The sequence below is a fragment of the Schistocerca piceifrons genome, chromosome 1, assembly GCF_021461385.2.
Source record: "Schistocerca piceifrons isolate TAMUIC-IGC-003096 chromosome 1, iqSchPice1.1, whole genome shotgun sequence".
Taxonomy (NCBI): domain Eukaryota; kingdom Metazoa; phylum Arthropoda; class Insecta; order Orthoptera; family Acrididae; genus Schistocerca; species Schistocerca piceifrons.
The window spans coordinates 764127472-764146189 of NC_060138.1; positions in this window are offsets into that span (position 1 = coordinate 764127472).

Here is an 18718-nt window from a genome sequence, read left to right on the forward strand (position 1 = left end):
TGGCTGGGAGCTACCAAATGAATTAAAATATGTTCACATAATTACAGAAGGCTAAAATGTGTTGTTATTTTCAGGTTTTATTTCCACCTTTCTGACAGTCAAGCATTAACCACCTTGCAGAAGAATGAAGTTATTTTTGTCGGTTTGCTAAAGAGATTTGGCTTTTATTAATATTTTGCGCTGAGGCAGTCAATTCATTTGAAACAAAGTGTTTAATTTCACACTGTTGGCTAGTTTCAACTGTTCGCTGCATTTCAAGTGCACGTTTTCTACCTTCTAGCTTGTATGGCATTATGCTATAATAAAGAACCAAGCATGAGATAATACAGTACTGGTACTCAAGAAAATTTACATCCGAATCTGGACATACGATTGTGCACTTTAAGCTGCATTATGCATTTTAGTATAGTTCATGGAATTCCGATGCTCCTGAAGAATCTTTTGATGTCTTGTTTCTTTTATGACAGAATGCTAGATCTTTTATGTTTTACACATACAAACATGCGAGCTTCCTGCGTTATCGTAGCTGCACAGGCGCAGTGACACCTGTTATCTGGTGCTCTCTGGCAACTGCTGAAACAAACCAATTTCTAACAGGTCATGGGAAAATATTGCAAATGGTGATTTGAAAAGAGTTACTTTCAAAGTAAATTTCCTTTTACACAAGATGAACTATGTGCGAGAATGTACGATGAATTTCTTAAATCACACAGTGTTTATTTATTTACTAAGATGGTATCTGTTCTTTTGGACATGTCCGAAAGGACAGATACCATCTTAGTAAATATATAGTTAAGGCTCACCGGCCACTTGACCATCTTCTTCTTCTGTGCAAATGCACTAACAGTGCCCGAACTCTTACGGGAATCGGCAACGCGCCGCAAGTAATGAGTATAATGGGCGGGGGCACTACGAATGTAGTACGGGACAATACATTGAGAATGTGGGTTTCGCGGGAGGCATGCCAGGGATAAATCCCTGCAGTTGCACTATCCTCTGTGTCCTCGGTGGCTCAGGTGGATAGAGGGTCTGCTATGTAAGCAGGAGATCCCGGGTTCGAGTCCGGGTCGGGGCACACATTTTCATTTGTCCCTGTTGACGTATGTCAACACCTGTAAGCAGCTAAAGGTGTTCATTTCATTGTAATTTCACAGAGCATTTGACTGTCATTTAAAAATCAACTCTTTGAGGATGACCATCTAGAAGAATTTCAAGCCCAGTAGATCAGACATTTACGTCGTCATTAAAAATTTTACTGGCACATTTGTGTGATGTATCTTAAAGTGTAACACGCGCAAAATGATCAGAATTATATGTGGAAGCTTAGCTTCTCTTGCAGCTTATTAATCTTCGAGACCAATATTATTTGTGAAAGCTTTGTTTTTCTTCTAGCAGAACTATGTATATTAATTTAAACCATTAACTTTTCTTTTTGTGTGTTTGCGCTACTTAAGAGTGATCTTGCTATTGGTTGACTACACTGCGTGTCCTGTGTTGTCATCAGCTGCTGAGATCACGTGACATGAGCTATGACTCTCAATTTCATTGCTTCGGAAAGTAACATGCAGTGTTTGGTGGAATTCGAATTTATACTTCCGTAAAACGAAGAAATGTAGCGTACATGTTGCTGCACATCAAAGACCTTTCCAAAACGTGTTTTTTTCCCCCCTGGGTTTCGTTTTCTAAAGTGCTGGCAAATTCTATGTCTGTGTAGAAAACCATAAACATTCTAAGGATTGATAAGCTTTACAGTGCCGAGGAAAAGTATACTGTCATTTAACACGGAAAAAGTGTATTTTCACTCGGGAGAAAGTGTATTTTCAGTCAGGAAATCCAGCAATTTTTTTTCCTTGTCCACGTATACACCCTGTAAACCCAACCACCCAGGACGCCCCATTGCGGCTGGTTACTGTGCCCCCATTGAGAGAATCTCTGCTCTTGTAGGCCAACATCTTCAACCTATTACCTGGAACCTACCCTCCTACATAAAAGTTACAAACCATTTCCTCCACTGACTCTCCACAGTTCCTGTCTCTTTACCACCCAATATCCTGCTCGTCACTATTGATGCCAACATGAGTAACATAGAAGTAAATACCCTCGGAGTAGTGAAGCAACTTAAATCACTTAATAAAAGCAAGTCTTCTGGTCCAGACTGCATACCAATTAGGTTCCTTTCAGAATATGCTGACGCATTAACTCCATACTAAACAATTGTATACAACCGTTCGCTAGATGGAAGATCTGTACCCAAAGACTGGAAAGTTGCACAGGTCATACCAATATTCAAGAAAAGTAGTAGGAGTAATCCACTAAAGTATAGGCCCATATCATTCACACTGATATGGAGCAGGATTTTGGAACATATATTGTGTTCAAACATTATGAATTACCTTGAAGAAAACGATCTATTGACACAAAGTCAACATAGATTTAGAAAATATCATTCTCGTGAAACACAACTAGCTCTTTATTTGCATGAAATGTTGAGTGTTAATGACAAGGGATTTCAGATAGATTCCATATTCCTGGATTTCCATAAGGCTTTCAACACTGTACCACACAAGTGGCTTGTAGTGAAATTGTGTGCTTATGGAATATCATCTCAGTTATGTGACTGGAGTTATGATTTCCTGTCAGAGGGGCCACAGTTGTAGTAACTGATGGAGAGTCATTGAGTAAAATAGAAGTGATTTCTGGCGTTCCCCAAGGTAGTGTTATAGACCCTTTGGTGTTCCTTATGTGTATAAATGATTTGGGAGACAATCTGAGCAGCCGTTTTAGGTTGTTTGCAGATGACGCTGTCGTTTATCGACTAACAAAGTCATCAGAAGATCAAAACAAATTGCAAAACGATTTAGAAAAGATATCTGAATGGTGTAAAAATTGGCAGTTGACCATAAATAATGAAAAGTGTGATGTCATCCACATGAGAGCTAAAAGGAATTCGTTAAACTTCGGTTGCACAATAAATCAGTCTAATCTAAAAGCTGTAAAGTCAACTAAATACCTAGGAATTACAATTACGAAAAACTTAAATTAGAAGGTACACAAAGAAAATGTTGTGGGGAAGGCTAACCAAAGACTGCGTTTTATTGGCAGGACACTTAGAAAATGTAACATATCTGCTAAGGAGACTGCCTACACTGTGCTTGTCCGTCCTCTTTTAGAATACTGTTGCATGGTGTGGGATCTTTACCAGATAGGACTGAAGGAGTACATCGAAAAAGTTCAAAGAAGGGCAGCACATTTTGTATTATCGCGAAATATGGGAGAGAGTGTCACTGAAATGATACAGGATTTGGGCTGGACATCTTTAAAAGAAAGGCGTTTTTCGTTGTGACGGAATCTTCTCATGAAATTCCAATCACCAACATTCTCCTCCAAATGCAAAAACATTTTGTTGGTACTCACCTATATAGGGAGAAACAATCACAAAATAAGGGAAATCAGAGCTCGTACAGAAAGATACAGGTGTTCATTACTTCCTTGCGCTTTATGAGATTGGAATAATAGAGAATTGTGAAGGTGGTTTGTTGAACCCTCTGTCAGGCACTTAAATGTGATTTGCAGGTATCCATGTAGATGTAGATGTAGATCTCCATTTACACTAACATCCCTAATGCCCATGGCCTTACCAATAATGAACACTACCTTTCCCAGTGCTGGACAGATTCCCAACCAACTACCTCCTTCCTAGGAGGTGTGGCTATGGGCACCCACATGGCACCATCCTATGCCAACCTATTCATGGGCCATGTAGAGGAATCCTTCCTAAACACCCGGAATCCTAAACCCCTCACCTGGTTCAGATTCACTGATGACATCTTTGCTATCTGGATTGAGGGTTAGGACACCCTATACACATTCCTCCAGAACCTCAAAAACTTATCCTCCATTTGCTTCACCTGGTCCCACTCCACCTAACAAGCCACCTTCTTAGATGTTGACCTCCACCTCAAAGATGGCTACATCAGTACTTCCATCCATATCAAACCTACTAACGATGAACAATACCTCCACTTAGACAGCTGCCATCCATTCCTACCAAGAAGTCCATTCCATACAGTCTTGCTACCTGTGGTCATCGCGTCTGCAGTATGAGTGGTCCCTCTCGAAATATACTGAGGGTCTCACTGAAGTCTTCAGAAACCGTGATTATCCTCCCAACATTGTGCGAATAAAACTACATCTCCCATGCTTTATATTTCCAGTCTCCCACAATCTCACAAAGTGTCACTGTCCCACCACAGAGGGACATTCCCCTTATTACTCAGTACCACCCAGGACTGGAGCAATTGAATTACATTCTCCACCAGGGTTTTGACTACCTCTGGTCATGCCCTGATATGAGAAATGTCCTGCCCACTATCCTTCCCATCCCTACCACAGTGGTATTCCATTGTCCACTAAACCTGCACAATATACTCATCCATCCCTACACAACCCTTGCTCCCAACCCCTTACCTCATGGCTCGTACCACTGTAATAGACCTAGATGGAATACCTGTCCTATACATCCTCCCACCACTACCTACTCCAGCACGGCCACAAAAATCACCTGTACCAGCAAAGGCAGGGCTACTTGTGAAACCAGGCGTGTAATCTACAAGCTAAGCTGCAACCCCTGTGCTGCATTCTGTGTGGGCATGACAACCAACAAGCTGTCTGTTCGCATGAATGGCCGTCGACAAACTGTGGCCAAGGAACAAGTGGAGCACCCTGTTGCTGAGCACACTGCCAAATATGACACCCTTCATTACAATGACTGCTTCACAGGCTGTGCCATATGGATTCTTTCCACCAACATCAGATTATCTGAATTGCACAGGTGGGAACTTTCCCTGCAATATATTCTACGTTCCCTTAACCCTTCTGGCTTCGACCTTTGTTAGTCATTGTCCTCTCCCATCCAGTCCCTTCTCTGTTTCCATTCCAGCACTATGCAGCCCTCATTCCTCCATTGAACATAGTCTTTTTACTTCTTTTCTTTTCCAGTTTCTGCCCCCTCCCCACCTCTCCACTCTGTCCGTCTAACCTCCTGACTGCACATAGCTGCCCTACCCTCTTTCCACCTCTGCCCTCTGTGCTCCCCAACAGCAGATCACTATCTGCCATGCCTACCGTGCTATCCCTCCCTGTCCGAGCCCCAGTCTCCTCCTCACCCCACCCAGTCACTGCTCTCATCGTACACCGATGCTGCTGCTCTCAGTGTGGCCTCAGTTGCCTAGGACTGCAGTCGTGTGTGTGTGTGTGTGTGTGTGTGTGTGTGTGTGTGTGTGTGTGAGAGAGAGAGAGAGAGAGAGAGAGAGAGAGAGAGAGAGAGAGAGAGAGTGTATGTGTGTGTGTGTGTGTGTGTGTGTGTGTGTGTGTGTGTCCTGTCTAATTCTGACAAAGGCCTTACTGACTGAAACCTATTGTGATTTGTGACAGCCTTTTTGTTGTGCCTATCTGCGACTCAGCATCTCCGCTATGTAGTGAGTAGCAACCTTCCTTTTCACAGTGTTGTTACAGACCTGGTAAATATTTATAAGACTGATGTGGAATTGATCCTTCTTAAAGAACAGGGGAACAGCTTATCCCAGAAAAAAAACTGGAAACCATGACTTTGATGCACAAATCAATGGCTGTCACATGTCTCTGCTTGCAGGTAGCCTGCATGCTCTGCCTCGAGCCCTTTGCTGTGTCAATATGTTTGAGGGAATGAGAGGTGCAGACATTTTTAGTGAGTATTTGAATGCAACATGAAATGGTGTTCATGATAAAACAGTGTTTGTTCATTGTCAAGTGTTATGCGAAACCATTTGCTCGAAAGTTGAAGACTAGCTCCAGTGAAGTCTGCAATGCAAAACTTAGTGTAAAAATTGGCGCAAAACAAGCTCTGTAGTGAATAGAGACCATAACTATATAAAGAGAGTTCAAACATTAGAAAACATTGTTGGAGTGAAGGAAAGTGAAGTACAAAGTCTAACAAAATCCCAATGCTCTTTATCTGTGCAAGTGAAAATTAAGAGATAATTGAGTCAAAACATTATCAAGAAGACCTGCATCTGTATGCTCATAAATTTACTGTTGTGCATTGAGTTAAAGTGTCCAGACAAACTTCCACACTTTTGAATTCTGGCTATGGTTTCTCAGTGAAGTGAAATCGGGAGTTTTGGATCCTCACTGCTTCATTTCTTCAGATGAGGCCTGATTCAGCCTGTCAAGGTATGCGAATTCACAGAACATATGCCATTATGCATCAGAAAATCCCCAATAGTACTGCGAACAGTCATTGCATAGGCTCAAGATTGGTGTTTTGTGTGTGGTGTTTGGTGTCCACATTGTAACACAATTATTTCACCAAGTTGTTTGTGCTAAGTGGTATGTCTAAAAAGTGTTTAATCCCTATGTCAATCAGCTTAGAGAAGATGAGATTGTATGGATATTTTCAGCAAGATAACTAACAGCAAACACCACCTTAAGACGAGTGGGGGGAGGGGGAAGGGGGGGGGGGGCAGATAGTGTTTAACGAGGAGAGGACAATCAGCAGAGGCAGTGCAGTCTTCTGGCCACTTCGATCACCTGATCTCTTTCCGTGTGATTTTTACTTGTGGGATGAATAGAGGGGCCAAGTGCACTTAAGTAATTCTCACACATTGTAATAGCTACAGTAGAACATTGAAAATGCCATTTATTGCTGCTGTCCCTCAGGCACAACTGCTAGCATATCTCACAGTTTGATATGTTGATCTCAGCACTGCATCTTCATCAGTAGTAGTCACTTTCGGTGTCACCTTTCATGTTTATTAACATGGGTCAAACCCATGTCAGTCTTTTTGCAAATATTTTCCAAGATAATTTTGTTTTGCCCACCCTGTGTAACCAATGAACTGGTGCTCTCATTCAAAGGAAACCAATGGGAAGAGTACTGGAAAGGGATTTACAAAGCAGACAGTACTGACAGAACATTTAACTCTTTTTTTTAAAAAATTTCGTCCAGTGCCTTTTAAGCACTTTTTCCTAAACAACAAGTCAAAGAAAATCAAACCAAAGCTTTGAGAAGGGGTGGATAAGATGTGCAATTAAAGTATGTATGCTGGGTACAGAAACATCTACCTAATTCAGAGGACAAAATAACTGTATAATATCCAGTCTGCTATGAAAAAAGAAAATATGTGTAGTATACTCAAAAGATAAAACAAAAATAAACCAGAAACTTTTTTAGAAACAAACAAATAAAAAACAATGAGTTAAATCAAATCAAGTTTCCAGGCACTGTCTGTGAGATAGAAATCATTGGCCATAATTTCCTGGATAACTTATGCCATATGGAAACAACAATAAATTGCAATTAGTAATAAATGACAAAATATAGAGGCATTAGATTTGCCCAAGCAGACTGAGTATTAGGGTTAAATTAAAAAAAAAAAAACTACTTCCAAGGATGAACTTATTAAAATGTTAGTGATCAATTGCCAAAGCATTTACAACAAAATGTTAGAGTTTGATGCAGTCCTAAAAAAGCAGTGGAGCTCATATAATACTAAGTACATAAAGCTGGCTAAAACCCAAATTTGACACCAGGTAGATTTTTGGGGTAAATCAAAGTCTATGATGGAAGTATTGGCTAATGGGAAGTGGAAGTGTTGTATTTGTCATAGTAGACAAGAAACTCAAATCCACCAGGGTAGAAATTGTACTACACACAAGGTTGTGTGGTGAAGACTCAGTATCAAGAGCCTTCAGTGACTACCATAGCAGAATCTTTTTGCAAGATATCTCATGAAACCCAAAGAAATTCTGGTCATATGTAAAGGCTCTTAGTGATGTTGAAGTTAATGTCCATATGCTAACAGGTGGCACAGAAAATGAAATTGGGGGTAGAAAAGCAAAAGCATAAATTCTAAATGTTGTAACCCTACAGTCATTAATCAAACAGCTTGTGATACAAGTGCCTCCACGGCTGGCCTAGAGAGGTCATCTCACAACCTGGACAGATGGTACAGATGGTACTATCTGTTAGAGGAATTCTTCCTAACATCGTGACTTTCAACAACTGTGGATGGCCAGAATGTAAAATAGTTTGTGACAGTTTTTTTTCAGCCATTTATCTTCTCACATGCTGGCATCAAGTCTTTACAGCAGCATGCCGATGCCATTACAGCTTTGCTGCACCCTGTTCATATCGAAGAGTTGCAAACCTTTCTCAGAAAGAATTTGTACTACCACAAATTTCTTCCCCCCCATGAACCATGGACCTTGCCGTTGGTGGGGAGGCTTGCGTGCCTCACTGATACAGATAGCCGTACCGTAGGTACAACCACAACGGAGGGTATCTGTTGAGAGGCCAGACAAACGTGTGGTTCCTGAAGAGGGGCAGCAGCCTTTTCAGTAGTTGCAGGGGCAACAGTCTGGATGATTGACTGATCTGGCCTTGTAACAATAACCAAAATTGCCTCGCTGTGCTGGTACTGCGAATGGCTGAAAGCAAGGGGAATCTACGGCCGTAATTTATCCCGAGGGCATGCAGCTTTACTGTATGATTAAATGAAGATGGCGTCCTCTTGGGTAAAATATTCCGGAGGTAAAATAGTCCCCCATTCGGATCTCCGGGCAGGGACTACTCAAGAGGATGTCGTTATCAGGAGAAATAAAACTGGCGTTCTACGGATCGGAGCGTGGAATGTCAGGTCCCTTAATCGGGCAGGTAGGTTAGAAAATTTGAAAAGGGAAATGGATAGGTTAAAGTTAGATATAGTGGGAATTAGTGAAGTTCGGTGGCAGGAGGAACAAGACTTCTGGTCAGGTGACTACAGGGTTATAAACACAAAGTCAAATAGGGGTAATGCAGGAGTAGGTTTAATAATGAATAGGAAAATAGGAATGAGGGTAAGCTACTACAAACAGCACTGTGAACGCATTATTGTGGCCAAGATAGATACGAAGCCCACACCTACTACAGTAGTACAAGTTTATATGCCAACTAGCTCTGCAGATGACGAAGAAATTGAAGAAATGTATGATGATATAAAAGAAATTATTCAGATAGTGAAGGGAGACGAAAATTTAGTAGTCATGGGTGACTGGAATTCGAGTGTAGGAAAAGGGAGAGAAGGAAACGTAGTAGGTGAATATGGATTGGGGCTAAGAAATGAAAGAGGAAGCCGCCTGGTAGAATTTTGCATAGAGCACAACTTAATCATAGCTAACACTTGGTTTAAGAATCATGATAGAAGGTTGTATACATGGAAGAACCCTGGAGATACTAAAAGGTATCGGATAGATTATATAATGGTAAGACAGAGATTTAGGAACCAGGTTTTAAATTGTAAGACATTTCCAGGGGCAGATGTGGACTCTGACCACAATCTATTGGTTATGACCTGTAGATTAAAACTGAAGAAACTGCAAAAGGTGGGAATTTAAGGAGATGGGACCTGGATAAACTGAAAGAACCAGAGGTTGTACAGAGTTTCAGGGAGAGCATAAGGGAACAATTGACAGGAATGGGGGAAAGAAATACAGTAGAAGAAGAATGGGTAGCTTTGAGGGATGAAGTAGTGAAGGCAGCAGAGGATCAAATAGGTAAAAAGACGAGGGCTAGTAGAATTCCTTGGGTAACAGAAGAAATATTGAATTTAATTGATGAAAGGAGAAAATATAAAAATGCAGTAAATGAAGCAGCCAAAAAGGAATACAAACGTCTCAAAAATGAGATCGACAGGAAGTGCAAAATGGCTAAGCAGGGATGGCTAGAGGACAAATGTAAGGATGTAGAGGCTTATCTTACTAGGGGTAAGATAGATACTGCCTACAGGAAAATTAAAGAGACCTTTGGAGATAAGAGAACCACTTGTATGAACATCAAGAGCTCAGATGGAAACCCAGTTCTAAGCAAAGAAGGGAAGGTAGAAAGGTGGAAGGAGTATATAGAGGGTCTATACAAGGGCGATGTACTTGAGGACAATATTATGGAAATGGAAGAGGATGTAGATGAAATGGGAGATACGATACTGCGTGAAGAGTTTGACAGAGCACTGAAAGACCTGAGTCGAAACAAGGCCCCCGGAGTAGACAACATTCCATTAGAACTACTGGCGGCCTTGGGAGAGCCAGTCCTGGCAAAACTCTACCATCTGGTGAGCAAGATGTATGAAACAGGCGAAATACCCTCAGACTTCAAGAAGAATATAATAATTCCAATCCCAAAGAAACCAGGTGTTGACAGATGTGAAAATTACCGAACTATCAGTTTAATAAGTCACAGCTGCAAAATACTAACACGAATTCTTCACAGACAAATGGAAAAACTAGTAGAAGCCGACCTCGGGGAAGATCAGTTTGGATTCTGTAGAAATACTGGAACACGTGAGGCAATACTGACCTTACGACTTATCTTAGAAGAAAGATTAAGGAAAGGCAAACCTACGTTTCTAGCATTTGTAGACTTAGAGAAAGCTTTTGACAATGTTAACTGGAATACTCTCTTTCAAATTCTAAAGGTGGCAGGGGTAAAATACAGGGAGCAAAAGGCTATTTACAATTTGTACAGAAACCAGATGGCAGTTATAAGAGTCGAGGGACATGAAAGGGAAGCAGTGGTTGGGAAGGGGGTAAGACAGGGTTGTAGCCTCTCCCCGATGTTATTCAATCTGTATATTGAGCAAGCAGTAAAGGAAACAAAAGAAAAATTCGGAGTAGGTATTAAAATCCATGGAGAAGAAATAAAAACTTCAAGGTTCGCCGATGACATTGTAATTCTGTCAGAGACAGCAAAGGACTTGGAAGAGCAGTTGAATGGAATGGATGGTGTCTTGAAGGGAGGATATAAGATGAACATCAACAAAAGCAAAACGAGGATAATGGAATGTAGTCTAATTAAGTCGGGTGATGTTGAGGGTATTAATTAGGAAATGAGACACTTAAAGTAGTAAAGGAGTTTTGCTATTTTGGGAGCAAAATAACTGATGATGGTCGAAGTAGAGAGGATATAAAATGTAGACTGGCAATGGCAAGGAAAGCGTTTCTGAAGAAGAGAAATTTGTTAACATCGAGTATAGATTTAAGTGTCAGGAAGTCATTTCTGAAAGTATTTGTATGGAGTGTAGCCATGTATGGAAGTGAAACATGGACGGTAAATAGTTTGGACAAGAAGAGAATGGAAGCTTTCGAAATGTGGTGCTACAGAAGAATGCTGAAGATTAGATGGGTAGACCACATAACTAATGAGGAGGTACTGAATAGGATTGGGGAGAAGAGGAGTTCGTGGCACAACTTGACCAGAAGAAGGGATTGGTTGGTAGGACATGTTCTGAGGCATCAAGGGATCACAAATTTAGCATTGGAGGGCAGCGTGGTGGGTAAAAATCGTAGGGGGAGACCAAGAGATGAATACACTAAGCAGATTCAGAAGGATGTAGGTTGCAGTAGGTACTGGGAGATGAAGAAGCTTGCACAGGATAGAGTAGCACGGAGAGCTGCATCAAACCAGTCTCAGGACTGAAGACCACAACAACAACAACAAATTTCTACCTGGTGCAGCCAAATTGGCCCAGTCACTTCATACTCTCTTACGTAAAGATTTTCCTTTTCACGTGTTGCACATGTGAGTGTGCTTCTACCCTATTAAGGTCAAAATTACACTTGGAACCTTGCTTGCTTACCTTCCAATCAGGCCATCCGCTGTTGGCCATAGATGCCTCCCAGTACAGCCTTAAGGTCATTCTTGTGCACAAATATGAGGATAGTTCCAACCACCCTATTGCATATGCTTCCAACACTCTGAATCAGGTGCAGCAGTGCTACTCATAGATAGAAAATGAAGCCCTTGCTATTGTGCACACATTACAGATATTTTCATGTCTCTAAGTTTCATTTGTTTCCTTATCTTAAACTTTGGTTTCTCTTTTAAATCTTTCAGAATCTTTACTGGGTAAAGCTCCCCATTGCCAGCAATGCTTGGCTCTCTTTTTGTAATGCTATAACTGTAAGATTTATTTCCAATTCACAGCTCAACACACCAATGTGGATACTCTTTCTTATTTATCAACTGGCATTTGATCAGGATGAATTGTTGTGTTTCCATTTGGACATTGAAGCTACATACACTTTGGGTGGTTTTCCCATGACTATTTCTTGGATTTTGGTGGCTGTCATGGCCGATCCTGTGTTATGTCAGTGTGTTCAATTTGTCCATCATGGTTTGCTGGGAAAACCACCAGGCCAAGCATCAGATCCTTTGTGTAATTAGTATGCTCTCTGCCACCACATCTCAGTTCTTGATGGCATGTTACTGTTGGCTACTTATGAGTTGGCACCAAGGGTTGTGATCCTGTTTGCATTGCGGTGGCACATGATGCGCCTTCTCCATCTGGACCATTGGGGCCTTTATCAAACAAAATTGCTGGCATGTTGCCATGTGTTTTGGCTGGGTATTGACAATGAGATCATGCATGTTGTGACAACTTGCCTGCAGTGCATCACCCAGCAAGTGGCACCAAGGGCCTCTCTTTCCCCATGACCCACACTTCAGTGTTGATCTTGTGGGCCTGTTTCTTATCTCCTTTTGGCTTGAAGTAGTTGATGCATTCTCAGAATTTCCTTATGTGTTTCATTGCTTATCCACATCTTTTTACCTTACGCATTTTGCCATGTATGCTTGTGACGAACAACTTCCCACAGTTTGTTTCTCAAGATTTTGAAGACTTTTGTACAAAGAGTGGCACCTGGCATATTACAGCCCCTCCCTTTCATCCCAATCCAATGGAGAGGTGGAGTGGCTGCTCTCTACATTCAAAACCCAGATGAAAAAAAAAAAATATCACTCAATCTTCTCCCAAGGAAGCCTCTGATAGGTTCTTGAGTTCATATAGGTTCAGTCCAGTCAGCAACCATAGCCTGACTGAGCTACTCACAGTCACCAGCTCCATACACTGCTTCATCTTCTGTGACCAATGCTCAGCCACCCACTGGCATCAACCTCTCAGAGATTCCATCCAGACATCACCATCAGGGCCTGTAGGTTTGGCCAGCACCATAACTGGATACGGGGGTCATACATCAATGCCAAGGCCACCACCTCTGCATCATGCTCACTTCCATTGGCTTTGTGTCACTGACGCTAGAACCGCTCCATACATACGTGATTGACTGTGCACCAGGGAACCCTCCACCCCTGCAGCTGCATCTGTGACCTGCACTGGTCCCTGCACCATGGTCCACACCTCTTCTGGCTTCAGCACCATTGTCACTCTGTGTCCCACTGCCACAAGGTGGAGAAGTCAATACCAGGACACCTCCATCTTCGCACCCTCATTGCCAATTCCACTGCTGTCTTCTCTGCTGCCTCCATCACCATGTGCCTGTCCATATTTGGACATAAATGCAGCACCATCATCACCAGTGCTCCCGTATGGTCTCTCATGGGGGAGTGGGCACTGTGCCTGCCAGCATCTGCACCATTTCAGACCATATTCTCCTGTGACAGAACGACACCTGGTCCAGCAGTATTCACTTACAAATGAAGGCATGGACATCTCTATAGTGAACACTTTTCCCCAAAGGTTGAGGAGTGTTGTAACCCTATAGTGTGAGCACATACAATCAAACAGTACATGATAAAAGTGCCTCGCCAGCAGGCCTAGGGAGTTTGCCTCATAACCTGGACAGATGGCGTAGCAACTGCTGTACTGTGTGCACAGCAGCCCAATATAAACCTGGTGCACTGGGCCCTCAGCCACAGTTATGTTTGCTTGCTTTTTGTGTGCTTACCTACAATAATGTATATTGATGTGCTCTATGGTTATGTGACTTTGTACTTTTCTGTACTTCATTCAGTGTTATTGTGGATCTCTTCATGTGGCAGCAGACTAAAAATTGGTCAGTATTAGTTCTGAGATTGCATCTGTACAACATTACAATAGTAAATTAATGCGGTTTTACAAAATTACAGTGATGTATGAGAAAGTCTGATTTTCAACCAGCTGATCCTCAAGTACCAAAAATGAATTAGATGTTTTACTTACTCCCACTGAGGATGTGAATCTCTTGCCCAGCACAAAGTCGAAGTGACTGAAAAAAGGTGCATGTGACTCCTGTGTATCTGAAGAGTAAAAAGAATGGACTCGTGAAATTACAGCCCAGTAATGTTAACATTGTTTTACTGCAGAATTCTTTAGCATATTCAGAGTTTGAATATAACAGATTTCCTTGAGGCAGAAAAACTTCTGTCCACAAATAAGCAAATATTTTGAAAGCATTGCTCATGTGAAGCTGAGCTTACTTTTTCCTCGCATGATATCCTGTGAATCAGGGATGAAGAGCAACAGGCAGATTCCATATTCCTAGATTTCCGACAAGCATTTGACTCAGTGTACCACTGCAGACTGTTAACAAAGCTTCAAGCATATGGAATAGGTTATCAGATATTTGAGTGGCTCGAAGCCTTCTTAAGCAATAGAACCCTATACATTGTCCTGGATGGTGAGTGTTCATCAGAGACATGGACATCATCAGGACTGCTTCAAGGGGGGTAGGACTGCTCTTCTTCCGTGTATATGAAAATAATCTGACAGGTGGGGTGAGCAAGAATCTGAGATTCTTTGTTTGATGCTGTTTTATATTGGAAATTATTGTTATTGAGTAACTATGGGACAATACAGGATGATACAGACAAAAGTTATATTTAATGTGATGAACAGCAGCCTGCTCTAAGTGTAGAAAAATGTCAGTTAATGCAGATGAATAGGAAAAACAATCCGTTAATGTTCAGATACAGTTTTAATAGTGTGCTGCTTGACACAGTAACATCAACTAAATATATAGGCATAACAATACAGAATGATGTGAAATGGAATTAGCACATAAGGATGGTGGTAAGGAAGGAAAGTGGTCAACTTCAGTTTATTTGTACAACGCATCCTTGAGTACTGCTTAAGTGTTTAGGATCCCCCCCATGACTGATTAAAAAGACATGAAAACAGTTTGGAAGCATGCTGGTAGATCTGTTAAAAGTAAGTTCGCTCAACATGCGAGTATTGCAGAGTTTCTTTGTGAACTCAAATGAGAATATCTGGAGAGAAGACAATCTTCTTTTCAAGAAAAGGTATTGAGAAAATTTAGAGAACTAGGATTTGCAGCTGACTGCAGAATGATTATCCTGCAGACAATGTACATTTAAAATATAGTCTGTGAAGGCAAGATAAGAAAAATTGGGAATCATATGGATACATATTGACAGTTGTTTCTCCCTTTCTCTATTTACAAGTGGAAAAGGGAAGGAAATGACTAGCAGTGGTACATCGTACTCTCTGCCATACACCATACAGTGGTTTGTGGAGTATGTATGTAGATCTAGATGCATAAATGCCACAAGTGCTCCATGAAGTGATCAGTATTTGAGGTCACTACTGTCGTTCCCATGATTATCTTTCTTGCAGAAAGAAAACTTTCATTGCACAGAATAATGTTGTAATATGGAGTGCTCACCTTTGGTAATTGCACAAACACCTGGGGACTTCTTCATTGAAAACAGTTTAGTGGCCACAGAATCAGACTTACTGTGAAGAAAGGAATATGTCATGTGTAACCTGTGAATGTTCTCTTTAGGTGAACAGTCAGTCAGTCACTTGTCGATGTTGGTCAGTTCTTAGCCCACACTAATCATCTTACCTGTATTGATGCTCCTCTGACAATGCTCCTAGTGCAGTTTTAATTAGCACTCTTCGTATGTAACTTTAATCAAAGAAGTTGACAAAGGCTGGGCCGGCCGGAGTGGCCAAGCGGTTCTAGGCACTTCAGTCTGGAACCGTGCGACCGCTACGGTTGCAGGTTCGAATCCTGCCTCGGGCATGGATATGTGTGATGTCCTTAGGTTAATTAGGCTTAAGTAGTTCTAAATTCTAGGGGACTGATGACCTCAGCTGTTAAGTCCCATAGAGCTCAGATCCATTTTTGACAAAGGCTGGCCATTCAAAAATAATGTACAGGTTGCCTTTTAATATGAATCAAAATAAACAGCCACTATAATAAAATCAAAAGATTCATCTTGCTTACCTATTTCAGTTTATAGACAGTGCTTGTGATGAAGTGATATAAATACAACTGGAAGGCTACCCAAAAGTTGGTATGAGGCATAATTTTCTGAATTGTGTTGTGGAAACATAATAGAAGTGACTAGTTACAGTAATTTTCATTTTCAGGTGATATTTACAACAATCTCAGTCAAGACTAACCTGTGTACCACATGCCAGTATCAGGAGTGAGAACTGCGTTAAAAAAGTGCAGTATGGTTGCTTAACATTTATTTATTGAAGTTTTACAATGATAACAAATCAAAATTTAAATAACTGTCTGCCACAGCTTTTTCACCCATTTGAAAGAATGTTCCATCATTGGTTACGGTCAACCAATACTTAGGGTCATTTGTAAGCACTCACTAAATGTTATATACAATGGATACTCTAATGAGCTGCAAAATAAATCAGATAGGACTTGACCATGACAAATGGTTATAATCTGTGGCCTTTACATGTGTGACATTAAAATTCCTCCTACACTGATAATTAAAATAGTTTATAACACACTCCGGGCTTGGAGTTTTAAGGAAAAACAACATGCTAGTGAACATCTAAATAATACTTCTGAAAATGATTAGCATGTGGAGGAGGACATGGCTTTAAACAGCACCCTACTAGTTCAGAGTTTAAATTTTAATTAACATAAAGAAGGAAAGCAATGAGGAGGTTCCATGAAGAATCAGAGAGGAAAGGTATATGTGGAAAACACTGACCATAAGAAGGGACATAATGGCAAGACATCTGTTAAGACTTCAGGGAATAACTTCCATTGTTCTAAAGGGAGCTGAAGAGGCTAAAAACTATAGAGGAAGACAGAAACTGGAAAACATACAACAAATAATTGAGGATGTAGGTTGCAAGTGCTACTCTGAGACGAAGAGGTTGGCACAGGAGATGAAGTAATGGTGGGCCACATCAAATGAGTCAGAAGACTGATGACTCAAAAAAAAAAAAAACCCTAACATGTGGAGCTTTTCTTAACTTTCAAACCCCCAAGACAACATCGTATATATCATATAACCTGCCACATTCTCAAATTCTATAAGACCAAAACAGAAAAAACTTCATAGGAACTCTCAACACAAACACTCTCTTCACAGTAGGTAAGCTCAAACAACTCACAAATACCATTGAAAAATTTCACATAAAAATCCTTCAGATTCAAGAAACACAATTTATGGATGAAAATCATTTTGATTCAGGAAGCTTCAGAATCTACAAAGGAAAACCTGCAGTCCAGCTGAACAAGGGACCCAAACAATTTGGTACAGCTTTTGTTGTGCATAAATCGATTATAGACTCAACAATAAAGTTCCATTCAACATCAGAAAGAATATCGACAATCTCAGTAAAATCTGGAAACTAGGCATACACACTGATAAATGCATGTGCCCCCACTAATGATTACAGTAGAAAAGATCCACAGGCAATAGATGACTTCTGGGAACTACTGGAGGAAACCTCAAATAAAATCCGTACTCATCATGTGAAAATTATGTTAGGAGGTTTCAATGAACAACTCGGCAAAGAGAAAAAATTCAGGAAAACAACAGGAATTCATAAAGCTCACAAGAGAACAAATAAAAACGGTGAGAGACTGATAAACTTCTGCGAAAATTTTGATCTTAAAATCATGTCTACACAATTCCTTAAACCTGTAAACAAACTTACAACATAGAAATCACCAAATTCAACTTTGGGTGAATTTCAGTTAGACCATGTTGCCATATCTAATAAGAATACCAAAGAAATACTCAACATACGAACAAGAAATGGGATTTTTTGAGTCAGACCACCATCTGCTGCAAATAAAGATTAGATTTCAACCCGACAGGAAGAAACCACCAATGAACAAAACAGTTAGAATTGATCCAGAATACCTTAAACTTAACAAGAGGGAAATTCTCCAGGAAATTGGGCAATTAAATGCAACGAACTGGAAGGAACTTTCAGAAGAACACTATGAAATCTGGCAAACCTCCAAGAAAGAGAAAACACAGATGGTGGAACAGTGCATGTGATCAAGCAATAGAAGAAAGAATACAAGCTTGGAAAACTTTCAGCAGCAAAAAACTACAGAAAAATGTCAGGAAGTTTTGAGAATATGGAAGAGTTCATCCAAGGCAATATGAAGAGAAAAATGTAGATATGATATAAGCCTGCTTAAAGAAATTGAACAAGAATTTATCAAGAACAACACCAGAAATTTTTACAAAATTTTCAAAGAAAACCTAACAGGGAATCAACCACCTAATCTATGCTTTTGTTGGCCCGATGGATCACTGGAAACCAACCCTGAAAAGAACTGTCAAATTTTAGCTAAATATTTTCACCCACTTCTCAACTGTGAGCCTCCGACAGAACAACTAGATTTTGAAAAACCCACATCCAATCTTGATTCAAATCCGCCATCTCTTAAAGAGATAAAGGAAATAATCAATTCTTTGAAGAACAAGAAGTCTCCAGGGGAAGACAGAATCATTGCAGAAGTATGGAAATTAAATGACAATAATCTCACACAAGCAACCCACAGAATTATATCAAATATTTGGGAAACTGAAAAAATACCTGCAGCGTGGAAATGTGCATTAATTCACCCTCTCCACAAAAAAGGTGCAATAACTGATCCAAATAATTACAGGGGAATTTCACTGCTC